The sequence below is a fragment of the Dasypus novemcinctus genome, chromosome 6, assembly GCF_030445035.2.
Source record: "Dasypus novemcinctus isolate mDasNov1 chromosome 6, mDasNov1.1.hap2, whole genome shotgun sequence".
NCBI lineage: Eukaryota > Metazoa > Chordata > Mammalia > Cingulata > Dasypodidae > Dasypus > Dasypus novemcinctus.
Window position 1 is genome coordinate 133,250,823 of NC_080678.1, and position 13,433 is coordinate 133,264,255.

General features: G+C 38.0%; 1 long non-coding RNA gene across 2 annotated transcripts in view; it reads right to left on the reverse strand.

Moving 5' to 3' along the window:
- LOC131279040 (uncharacterized) overlaps positions 1-13,433 on the reverse strand; it is a 58,243-nt gene that overhangs the window by 18,341 nt on the left and 26,469 nt on the right. The window contains exons 1-2 of one of the 2 annotated variants that reach the window (XR_009186384.1): positions 12,016-12,103; positions 10,815-10,930 (exon numbers count right to left, since the gene is read on the reverse strand). This is a non-coding gene — a long non-coding RNA (uncharacterized lncRNA). Of the gene's footprint in view, positions 1-10,814; positions 10,931-12,015; positions 12,104-13,433 lie in introns of those variants that run through there. The other variant, XR_009186385.1, reaches the window with a different exon arrangement.

Here is a 13,433-nt window from a genome sequence, read left to right on the forward strand (position 1 = left end):
GATAATTTGTAAGTTTCACAGGTCTACAGCCAGAGGGGAATGTTGCCCCAGGACAAACTGCAAGCCTATAACCGATTTCTATGAGATTTTTTTAAAGCATTGCTACTGAAATAATATAAGACTTTTGAAATATTGTGATGTAATGAACGTATTTTGCATATGGAAAGACATGTCTTTTTGGGATTCAGAGGGTAGAATGTGGCAGGTTGAGATTATTTTATGAATCCCAAAAAGAGAATGATCATTAGTTTGTAAACTAATCTACTCCTCTGGGTATGATACTCTACTCTCTGATTGCAATAAATTTAGTTGAGGGACCTTTGATCAGATTACTTGATAAGGTGGATTTAGGGCTTTTCATTAGACTACCTCAGTGAGCTGTGACTCAGTTTGATTCTTCACTCTCTTCCTGGGGCTGATATAAACAGATACACAGAGAGAGAGAGGGACACAGACAGGCACAGGAAAAGGAAGTCACCATGTTTGATCCTGTCATGTAAGAGAGAGGGCTAGAGGATCGCTTAAGCTTGAAGCCTCAAGAGGCTGAGACCACAGAGCAGCTCAAGAGATGGTGAACCCAGAGGGGAAGGCTGGAATCTTATCAGAGATTGGCAGCCATCTTGCTTCAACATGTGGCAGCTGATTTTGGTGAAAAAGCATCTCTGGTGGTGCCTCGGTTTTGACTTTTCACAGCCCTGGAACTGGAATGATTTAAGGCTTTTGAAATATTTTATTTTGCACATGGAAAAGACATGGCTTTTTGGGATTCAGGTGGTAGAATTGGAAGGTTTAGCCCTTTGGCAAACTAAAACAGAAACTGGTACCAGGAGAGTGAGTCACGCTGTTTGCAATTCCCAAAAATGCTGGAACAGTTTTATTTTATAAAACCATCTCTTGGAGTTCAGCTGTCAGGAACTGTGAGACAGTTGATAGAAAAGGTCTAGACTGCTTTGAAGAGACTGTTGGTAGAAATACAGATGGTAAATATAGTGCTGATAAGGCCTTAGAAGGAAATGATGAAACTATTATTTGAACCTGGAGGAAAGGTGATCTTTGTTTTAATGTTGCAGGGAACTTGGCAAAATTGACTCCTGAAGTTAGATGGAAGGCAGAATTTGAAAATGACAATCTTGGACATTTAGCTGAGGAGGTTTCAAAGTAAATGTGGAAAATGCACCCTGGCTTTTCTTGCAGCTTACAGAAAAATGTAAGAGGAAAGAGATAAACTGAGAACTAAATTGCTGGGCACAAAGAAACCAAAGACTGATTTGGGAAATTCTAAGCTTCTGGAAAACAAGCCCCCAGATGATAGTGCCCCATGTGAGGATTTAACTAAACATGGAGCTTGTAAGTTAAGATTGGAAACGCAGTTATCCAGGAAGGATCTGTGGTGGAAAGTCCTACTGTCTGATGCCTGGACCCCTGTGAGTTTCATCTAAACCAACAAGCTTTCTGTGAGAACTGTAGGAACAAAACCACTGTCAGCCTGGACTAAAAGTCAGGGGAGGGAGAGACTGAGGGAGAAACAGCATCAAAAGGAAAACCATGGAAGCTGAAGCCTGGAATTAAGATATTCCCTTGGGCCAAGAGAGAGACCCCACCCATGTGTACAGAGAAGGTGAGTTTGTCCCAGCCTTTGAAGAGGATGGATGTTCCAGCACATTGTTAAGGGAGAGTTTGGTCTCCCCAGGCTACAGAGGGTGGAGCATATTTCCCAATGTTTGGGGAGAGTGAGGTCAACACTCCATTTCTCTGAGGGGGTTGGGCCTATATGCCAAAGATTAGAGAGAATATTGTTGCCATTTCACTGTACTAAGAGGAATGAGCCTGTCCCCCAGAGATTGGGGAAAGTGTGACCATCACTCCAATATCCTTGGTGGGTAACATCAGTAGCTCAGTTTCCACCCAGATGCTTGAGGAACATGGAGCTGAAAGTATGGCCTTTGGGCAAACCCACGAAAAGGATGGGCTCCCATGAGGCACCAAGGAGAAGAAACCATTATCTTAAGGATGACTCTCAGACTTCGAAATCTAGTGCAGTATGCCCTGCAAGTTTTCAGAACTATTGGGACCTGTGACACCCTTTTCCCTTCCAAGTTTTCCTTATGGTAAAGCAAATGTTTATCCTATATATGCCCCTCTTTTGTATATTGGAAGCAGATAATTTCTTTGTAAGTTTCATTGGTCTACCGCCAGAGGGGAATATTTCCCCAAGACAAACTGCATACCTATAACTGATTTCTATGAAATTTTATACTTAGCATTGCACTGAAATGATTTAAGGCTTTTGAAATATTGTGATGTAGTGAATGTATTTTGCATATGGAAAGAATATATATTTTGGGATCCATAGGGTGGAGTATAACAGTTTGAATTGTGTGAATCCAAAAAAAAAACAAAAGATTGTTTTAAACTAATCCATTCCTGTGGATGTGAGATCCATTTGACTGGAGTACATCATCGGGGTGTGATTCTTGTTGTGTCTAACCCTCTGGCTGGGTCTGATATAAAAGGAGACACAGAGAGACAGACACAGGAAAAGAGAACTGCCATGTTTGACTCTGCCATGAGAGAGAACTGCAGGAAAACAGAAGCCCCTGAGAGGCTCAAAGAGCTGAGGTCCAAAAAGAAACAGACAAGCCTTATGCTTGATTGCTCACAGCTGAGCTCTAAGAGATGGTGGATTCTGGAGGGGAAGGCAGAGACTTCTGTAGAGATGGGCAGCCATCTTGCTTCACCATGTGGCAACAATGCCAGTATCACCAGCAACTGACTTTGGTGAGAAAGCATCTCTGCTGATGTCTTGATTTGGCATTTCATGGCCTTGGAACTGTAAATTTCTACTCCCAATAAATCCCCATCATAAAAGCCAAGAGATTTCTGGTACTTTGCATAGACAGCCTTTTGGCAAACTATAACAAACCCCCTCTGTTTCCAGTAGGAGGAAGAAGGGAAGACAAAAAGAGAAACAAATACAGAAGATCATACAGCAAATGGACACAGACAGCTAAAACAGCAGGGCAGGGGATAGAAAAAAAATCTTCAAAAAAAAAAGCCCAGAGAGCTCTCCTCTCTTTTACAAAGGGCTGCCCTCGAAAGAAGCTAGTTTACCAGAACCAACCTACTTGAGTTTTATCAGAACCTAACCAACCCAGTGAACGAAGAACACTGAATTCCATGTCTAGCTTTTGACATGGGGAAGAGGAAATACCCAATTCCAGTCCCCACTATCCAATAAGGGGTGATTTTTAAAAAAGATGCAAAGCACCTGGGATGGTCACCATGTAGGAGCAGCAGCTCATTAAAAGAATGAGACCTAGTCACAGCACTGTAGAGCTATCCCTTCCTTCACCTCTGACAACCACATCAGTAGGGTTCCTGGAAAATAGGGGATTAGTGTTGAAATGGCAAAACTCAGACTGTATTTTAGAAGTAGTATACCAGGAAACCCACAGACAACAGGGAAGATAAAAACAAGACCACCACAGGAAATTTTAGCCTCCATTAACAGCTACAGCAAAAAATAAATACAGCTTAACTCTGGCCAGATAAACATAAAACCTCACACTAAGCACACCTATTTAACTCAGTTCCTCTTACCTGATACATCATGCCTGGCTCTTAATAAAAAACTACAAGGCATGCATAAAGCCAAAAAAAACAAACAAACAAACAAACAATACACACACACAATTTGAAGAGACAGGGTAAATATCAGACTGATATATGAGAGCAGTTTGGGAATTATTAGGGCAAGATTTAAAATAACTATGATTAGTATGTTAAGGGCTCTAATGGGAAAAGCAGACAGCAGGCAAAAAGTGGCAGGTAACATAAGCAAAGAGATGGAAACTCTACAAAAGAATAAAAGAGAAACACTAGAAATCAAAACCACTGTGACATAAATGAAGAATGCCTTTGATAGGCCCATCAGAATAGACACAGCTGAGGGAAAAAAAAACAGTAAGCTTGAAGATACATAACTAGAAACTTCCAAACTGAAAAGCAGAGAGATAAAAACTGAAAAAGTAGAACAGAATATCTAAGACCTGTGGGACTACTACAAATGGTGTAACATGCACGTATGCAGGTATTGACCAGAAGGAAAAAAAGAAACAAAACAATTATTTGAATTAATAATGGCTGAGAGTTTTCCAAAATTAATGACAGAGCACAGGTCTGAGAAGTTCAGAAAATACCAACCATGATAAATGTAAAATAACCCACCCCTAGGCATATCTATTCAAATGTAAGTAAGTCAGAGAAAAAAAGAAAACCTTGAAAGAAGCCATAGAAAAAGAAGCACCTTCCTATAGAGGTACAAGGGTAAGAATTACATCAGATTCTCTCCAGATACAATACAAGCAGGAAGAGACTGGAGTGAAATACTAAAAGCATTGAAAGTAAAACAAACAAACAAACAAAACACACATACACAACCTAGAATTATAGAACTCAGCAAACTATCCTTCAAAAGTGAAGGAGAAGTAAACTTTCTAGACAAACAAAAATTAAGGAAATTTGTTACCAACAGACCTGTCCTGCAGGAAATGTTAAAAGAAGCACTTCAGAGAGAAAGAAAATGATAAAGGTCAGAAACTCTGATCTACAAAAGAAAGGAAGAGTGTTAAGAAAAAATAAATGAAGGTAAAATATTTTGTTTCTCTTATGCTTAACTGATCTAACAAATAAAAGTTTGTTCAAAATTATAATACCAACAATGATTACAGTTTATGGATAAATTAAATATATGATGGTTGCTATAAGGAATGGAAGGGGAGAATTGGGATTATTCTGTTATATAAGGTACCTGCACTACCCATGAAGCAGTACTCAGATTACTTGTAAATGTATATTGTAACCTCTAGGGAAACCATTAAATTTTTAAAAAAATATGTATAATTGAAATTCTAAGATGGAGAGACAATGGAATTGTATAAAATGCTTGATTAAAATTAGAAAAGGAAAAAAAGACTGGAAGACACAGAGCACAATGTCAATGAATAAAAAGTAGTTAAAATATGGTAGATATTAATCGAATGATATAAATAATCACTTTAAATGTGAATGACTTAAATACACCAGTTAATAGAGACTAGTAGAGTGGATTAAAACATAAGACCCAACTATATTTTGTTAATAAACTCACCTTAAATACATAGTCAAAGATAGATAAAAGTAAAGAGATAGAGAAGGATATACCATGCTAACACTAATCAACAGAAAGCTGGAGTAGCTGTATTGATTTCAAACAAAACGTATTTCAGAGCAAGAAAAATTATCAAGGATATATAGGGAAATAACATAACGAAAAAGGAGTCAATGTTCCAAAAAATAACAATTCTTAACATGTATGTCCCTAACAACAGGGCACGAAAATATGTGATACAAAAACTGATAGAACTGCTAGGAGACATAGACAACTCCACTCATATTTGGAGACATCAATATCCCTCTGTGAGTAACTGTCAGATTCATCAGGCAGAAAATCAGTAAAGGTATATTAGAACTGAGGAGCACCATCCATCAACTGGATCTCATTGACATCTATAGAAACATCAAACAGCAATAGAATATACATTTTCCTCAAGCCCACATAACATTCACCAAGACAGACCACATACTGTGCTATAAGATACCCCTCAACAAATGTAAAAGAACAGAACTTTCAATCCATAACAGAATTAAACTAGAAATCAATAACAGAAAGATAGATGGAAATTCCAAAATATTTGGAGCTTAAACAAAACATAAATAACACATGGGTCAGAGAAGAAGTTTCAAAAGAAATTTTAAAAATATCTTGAACTACAGAAAAATGAAAAGACAGCTTATCAAAATTCGTTGGATGCATCTCAAGTTGTTTATATAAGCTTCCACCTTAGGAAACTCAAAAAAAAAAAAAAAAAAGATAGAGATCAAATTAAACCAAAAAAGCAGAAAAAAATAATAAGGATTAGAGCAGACATCAGTGAAACTGAAAATAAGAAAATAAAGAACTTCAACAAAATCAAAAACTGGTTCTTTGAAATTATGAACAAAATTGATAAACCTCTAGCTAAGACAGTCAAGAAAAAAAAAAAAAAAGAGAATACACCAATTGCCCACTGAATATATTTTAAGTACAGTTTACCTCGATCATATTATTCTAGAGCTAAAATTTTAACATTAAACACAAATTTTAATTTTATTCCTTTATTTAAACTTGTTTAATTAGTTTCCTTTCTAGATCTGCTGAGATAACCTTACTATAGCACTTAGTTCATGCAACTATAATAGGATTCCCATTTGTATTATAATTACCTATATATAAATGTCTACAATATTTTATAATCTCCTTGGAAAAATGTTTACCTGCTTCTCTTTTTCCAACCCAGAATGTAGTGCCTAGTCCAGAATGGTAACTAGAAAAAAGGAATTTTGTATTGTCACTGTGTGGTTCATTTTATTATGTTTCTCTAGTAAAATGAGTACTATTCCCAGGTCTTGACAAACCTGGTGTAGCAGTTTGATAATATTTATGATTTCCAAAAATATATATTGGATTATGTTGTGAACTGGTCTGTTCCTCTGGGCATATTAGATTGGATTGCAGTCAGAGGTTTCACTTTTACTTGATTAATAATGATTAAGGCTTTGACTGGGCCACAGCAGTAGTACGTGAGTAGTAGTCACAGAGAAAATGACATGGCAGAGAAGAAAATTGGAGTTTTGATCCTGGAGTTCAGGAAGTAAGCACACAAAGAAGCAGATACATGAGGAAAGAGTGAAGGCTCCATTAGACATTGCAGAGGCCCCAGGAAGAGAGTCAAGCTGTTCCCCTGACAGTTTACAGCTGGCCTTGTGGAGAGAGCAGAGCAGCTGAGCCTGGAAAGAAACAAACCTTGGAAAAGAGCCAAGACTTGTCCCAGTCTGTGGCTGAGACTGGAAGAAGCTAGACCATGGAGCCTTGGGAGGAGGAGTAAGACAGAACCCTCACAGGCATCACCCACCATCCTGCTCCAACATGTGGCAACAGACTCTGGGTGAGAAAGTACCTCTTACAGTACCTTTAGGTGGACTTTTTAGGGCCTTGTGATGGAAAGCTTCTATCCCAAATAAATACCCTTTATAAAAATCAAGCGATTTCTGGTATTTTGCATCAGTAGCCCTTTAGCTGACCAATATACCTGGGAAACAAAGAACTTCCACTATGGTTGGGAACCCTTTCATCATGGATTCTAGATTAGTAGAGTATAATGGGCAAGGTACTTTCCCAAATTCATTGATAATCTAGGCTGGGAAAGTTCCTCCAGGTCTTATAATTCACAGATGGTACTGCCTCAGGATAAGAACAGGATGTTCCTTTTCCCAGTGTTAAGATCCCACCCCAAAGAAAATCTATTTGAGATAGTGTCCCTATGTACTCCTCTGTTGTCCAATCTCTCTTCTTGACTCAGGTGCTGGAGCAGGTCTTGGTGGAGGCAGTGTGTGGAGCACATCCTGAAAGTACTGGCTGCAATGTCCAAAGGAGCTGGATATGGTTGAAAGGGATGCCAATTGACAGTGAAAGACAGGGATAATATGAATGAAGCCATGGTAGGCAGAAAGGTGGCAACCTTCATTACTTTAGCAATTTGGGAAGAACCCAAAATGTAGTCTTTGAGTTTCCTGAATTGGCAGGTCAAAGAGATTTCATGGGAGGTGAGTGATTCTAGATTGCCTAATTCGATACTGTCTACTGGAGAGCCATGCTGTGTCAGTTGAGGCTTAGTAAATGGTCTTTGGTGGGGTATCCTAAAATCCTTACTGGTGGATTGAGACTCCTTGACCAATGGCCAGAATCAGGATGGCACTAGATCAAATATAGAACTAGAAGTGAAAAACATTATTACTATGAAAGATGTGTATGCCAATTTAACTACTTGCACATTTAAAATAGTAGCTCTGTAGCCTACTATTTTATCCATACAAGGCACAGTACCCAAAGTACTTCCCAGTGACTCCTTAAATGCCCCTTCTGGATTACTGATAGGTGGACATGATCTTGGAGAGTCTTCTAAGTGCAAGACATAATAAATGTGGCCCTCTCTCAACACATGAGTGGGAAGCACACAAAGAAACATCTCTTCCGAAAAAATGGGGTTGACTGGGGGAGACAAAGGTGAGCCAGCACAAAGAGCCATATGGTCTGTTTTGGCAAGGTCATTGCATAGAATGAGAACTGTATTCTGGGCATCTTAGGAAGGGTGAGGCTCTCCGAGGTTACTCAGAAATTGAGGATAAGTAACATAAACCCTGATCACTGGCTCAGGTCCTATAAGGTCCTATGTAATTCAGAATATTGGACCTGATAGAGCAATTTCAGGTTATCGTGGCTAAGTTTTAAAGAAGTCTGAAAGATGGAAAAAACTGATGACCTTCACACAGGCTTTTACCAATGGAACATCTCAGTGATCTTGCTGTACTGGTAAGTATTAACACAGCTCCTATGTATCCTACCCTTTTTATTATCAAAAAGGGATGGTTTTAGATTACAGAAAACAATGATAGGCTCAAGCACCCCTGTCTGGCCTCCTAAGGGGAGTGTGGCTTAAGGGACACAAAGTACTTAAGCAAGTAATTCCCTGGGGTTTGGTGGTTTTAATAACTAGGAAGAAGAGTGCCTGCCCCACCAGGAAGAGGTGAACGTCTTCATGATCCAGGGCTGCTCTCCACAATGCCGGTTAGAAGCTGGGTTAGCCCACCTTGACTTAAAGAAACTCAGCCAGTTCTTAAAAATAATAACATTCTTTCCTAAGGGCTCACACTCCATCTGTTTAGTATTAGGAACCATGCCATAAACCAAGATTTTTAATTAGTAGTTTCTTAAAGGACAACGTACTGTAGAAACTTCTGTTTAGTAGTACTTTGGTTCTCTGGTTGCTTACACCACCAAGAGTGGCTCTGAGGAAATGTTCAACCCAACAAATGTTTATGAACCTTCTACAGCATACCAAGTACTGAGCCTGCCTAAATGAACACGAAAAAAGACCTGGCCTATTTTCTCAGGGAGCTAACACTCCACTAGAGAAATATAAAAATAAATGGAATTAGACAACAAATAAGCACTTGAATAGGCATATAAATAAAGCTTCACAGGAGCCCCGAAAAGGGAATACACATTCCAGCGGGGATTCCATGACTACTGTAAATGCTTTTAATTAGTGATTTCAGTACTGTGTCTATGGCTAAAGACTAATTCACTTAAAGTAACCAGGGGCTCTCCATCTATAGCTGTCTAACCTTTCAATTTTGCAAAGCATTCCTTTTCCCCGAAGAGGCCATTCACTAGGTGGAAATGAAGAGCAGAACTATAAATTAACGTAACATGATGCAGTACTTTTTGAATACAGATAAAATATATTTAGAACCTCAAAATTTCTGCCCATAAAATATAACAAATGTTGCTACTTTCATTGTAATTTCTTTTAAGACAATCCACCTAGCTTGGCCACTTAATATTAATTTACAAATGAAATGTATTAAATGAGTGCCTCAACTATCTTTTTATGTGCTTGCCTTTTCCTTTTTATTGGAAGCTAAAATAAAGGCACAGAGTGTCTGTGTAAAATAGGGAAGACTCTGAGTGGAAATCATACTTAAAATGACTTTAGTAAAATTTATCATTTCATCAGTTTCTTGAATAGGTCAGAAGAGACCAACTATTAACTGACAGAATTGTTTATGCACAATTACTACAAAAAAGAAAGAGTATCAAGCAAATAAAAAAGAAAATTAAGCTACAACAAAAGGAGATAAATAATCCTGGGTGGTAATCAAAGAAATATAAATCAAAGAAGCTCAAGGCATCATTTCACAAATAAATTATCAGGTCTCTTCTTGCTATGATAACACCAAAAGCTCGTGTGGGTGCAGTGTAAATAGAGTAACGCTGGTAAATTGTTTGACCACTTCTGGAAAATAACATAGCAACAGAGAGCAAAAGCAATGTGAAATTTGCACCCGTAGTTGAAGAGTACCACTCTTGAGAATTTATCCTAAAGAAACAATTCAATGAAAGAATAAAAGTCACAAATATTAACATGGTATGAATAGTAATGTCTATAATAGGGAAGAAAAAACTGGAAACAATGCATCTGCTATGGAGTAATTAATATTACAATGAGAAAGAAAGCTGTTTCCGATCTCTCTGCGAGTAAGCAGACATACCCAGAAGCAGCCTGGCAAAGGACTGTCCTGCAGACGGCTGTGGCTTTAAACCTCTAGAGAAGGAGAGCAGCACTGATGACAGTAAGGGTGGGCAGGAGAGGGAACAGGGACAGGGCTAACGCAGAAGGAACAAGGAAACATAGAAGGACTTGAAAAACGAGGGCAAGCTACTCAGGTTTGAGGCAAGGTAATGACAATACAGGTCAGTTGGAAGACAGCTGGCATCTAATTTAAAGAAATCACATTAGTATTACGTACCAAAAGTCTTAGAAAAATATATCCCCTAAAGCCATATCTAAGAAAAATATGGAAATACTAAGAGACTTGTGGCAAATTACAGGGTGCTTTTGTGCTTATTTGTACCTTCCAAATCCTCTATAATGCACATGTATTACTTTTATAATCAGAGAACCCATGCTCTTTGGGAAAATAAAGACCAAAAAACACAATAATCACTGTTACTCTTCAGTGTGATGGCTTGTTAGAAACACCTAACTTGGGGACCCAGGGACCCCAAACTGTCCTGTTAACAAGATGGCACATCTCAGTCTGAAAAGCTCTGCTCTTCTCCCCACCCCCCACTCCCCACACCCTCCCCAAGTGAACAGTGTGTGGGAACCTACCAGACTCTGCTGGGACCCTGGATAAAGACATGTCGCCATAGCCGGCATGAGGTGGCGCAAAGCCTTCTGCAGATATGGAGCTTGGTGTCCTGAGGCAGGCAGGCCCAGTCAGCACCCTGGGGGCCAGAACACAACAGTCCTTCACTTGGGCAAACACAAAGCCAAGGATTTTCTATAAGACAACTGGTGTTTCCACAGCTCTGACACATTACTCATTTATTCAGTCAGTGTCATTCAGTGGATACTTAATTCCTTAAATAGCACATCTACACTGAATTAGATGCTGGGGATTCAATATGGAAATAATAAATAAGAATTAACTATAGAGCCTGTCCTCAAGAAATGTGGTCACCTTGATTCAATCAATAAATATTATCATGTAAAAAAGCATTTTTTCCTCTAATATTTGCCATAATTGGACTGCAAGGTCATGTTACATTGCTGTCATTTGTTAAAGCTTGGAGTATTTTTTGTCTGGCTACCTACAAATGAAATGGGATTACTGTAACCTGAAACCAAAAATTACTGTTTTAAACAGATTCATTTTTAAAAACTCTGAGATTTACAATATTAAGAAAAATATTTAAAATTTTTCCTTAAGGCAAAAATGTAGGTGGCACCTCCTTTTAATGCCACATAAGGATAATGTTTAACTGGCCCTCCCAAGGATTATTTAATAACGTAGGGAAATTGTACTTTGGTCCACTCATTGCTTACTGTTGACTAAGAGTCCTACACTTAGTGAAATGACATATTATTTGTAAACTTTTTTTTAATTCTACTTTGACAAGGAGAAAAGGCATCTCTTTTTCAAAAAGAAGAACTATGGTGACTGGCAATGAAGAGCTTTCCCTGTACACATACCTGAGAATTGAAGTACCTCCTTGTTAATGAAGAACCACTAAGGACCAGAGGATCTGCCATCCAACTACTTGGTATATTTTTAACTAAAGACAACTAAAGTCAATTTTCTCTAAAAATTTTGTCTGAAAATTAATTTTAAGACAGTCCTTGATAATTAGTGAAACCCTTAACACAAGTACCAGGGTTTAAATAAATGGCCCACATGAAATAAACATGTGAATGGCCCTGTACCCAAACAACTTATCTTCTTTGTACACACACATACACACACACACACACATAGATAAGGTCTCTCTAGCAAACAAATAAATAGACTGAAACTCATATTAATTCATACCAAGAGTCACCAATTTCAAATCTTCCACCAAAGTCAGCAGTGCTTCCAGGACAAACAGTTTTGATTAGAAACACATGCCCATTTCTGGGACTTGTTAGGTAATGAATCAGAGATAATCCTATAGAAAAACAAAAGTCCATCAACTGGATGAATTTCTCTTCTCTTACATGTTATCTAGTATATCATAGTACAACTAGATAAAAGAATACCAACGTTAAGATGATTAATATTTAATTCAATTTTAAATTGCAACTACTGCAGTAAATTAGACATAGCATAATGCCTAAGTAACAGTTTATACAAGTCACCATCAACAAATGTACACTGAGTGCCGAGTCAGTCCATAAAGTTTAAAAAATAAATTATATAAATCCCTGTTCCCTCTCCTGCCCACCCTTACTATCATTATTTCATTTATTATAAAGCAAAAGAAAACTTTTCAGGAAATACAGTGCCCACCTCCTCCCAAGTTTGGCTAGGTAAGCAGCCATTAGTGTTTCCCCTCTAATCTCTGTGGGGATTTTTGGTTATTTTTTTAATTAGAGAAGTTGAGGGTTTTAGAACAATTGTGCATCAAATACAGGATTCCCATATACCAACAACTTGCACTGGTGTGGTACCTTTGTTACAAATGATGAACACACATGTTTATAATTATACCATTAACTGTAGTCCATGGTTTAACTTATGGTTAAACACTGTTCTGTGGGGTTTTTTTCTTTTCATAATTGAGGTTTATCAGTCATTTTGAAGTTCAGTACACAGACATTTATGAACAATCTGAACACAATTCTAAATATAAATACCAAAAACCTAAAAAGCCATGTAGTTGTTTTTCTAAAGTTATTCCAGTTACTTTCCAGCTTAAAATTTGAATGTAAGTTTTCCTTAAGAGGCTATCTAGTACCTACATCTTCAAGTGCTGATAAGCTGTTCCATCTTTATATCCCACTAATTCACAATTCAATATCATACACACAACACACATTTCCAATCTTTCACAGCACATAACACAGTTATTAGAAAAACTGGATGGCCATGACCAAGGATGTTATAGAGTACACACAGTTCAGACAAGGGATGGTTTCAAGAAAGAATTCTACTAAAAAACAGGGGAATAGAAGTAATTTAAAATGTTTGTGATGGCTACTGTGTCAACTCAGCCAGGTAATTGTACCCAGTTGTTTGGTCAAGCAAGCACTGGGCTAACTGTAATACAAGGGCATTTATGGACTTTAGTCACTATTGACTTTACTGCAGTGGTAAATCATAGAGAGCTCATTATAATTACATCAATCAGGGAGATTGCAATCAGCAGTGAGTGACACTTAACCCAATCAGTTGAATGCCTTAAAAGAGGAAGTGAAGCCAAACTCAGCATGTAAATGCAATGCCTTCCCCCCAGCGTGGGACATGAC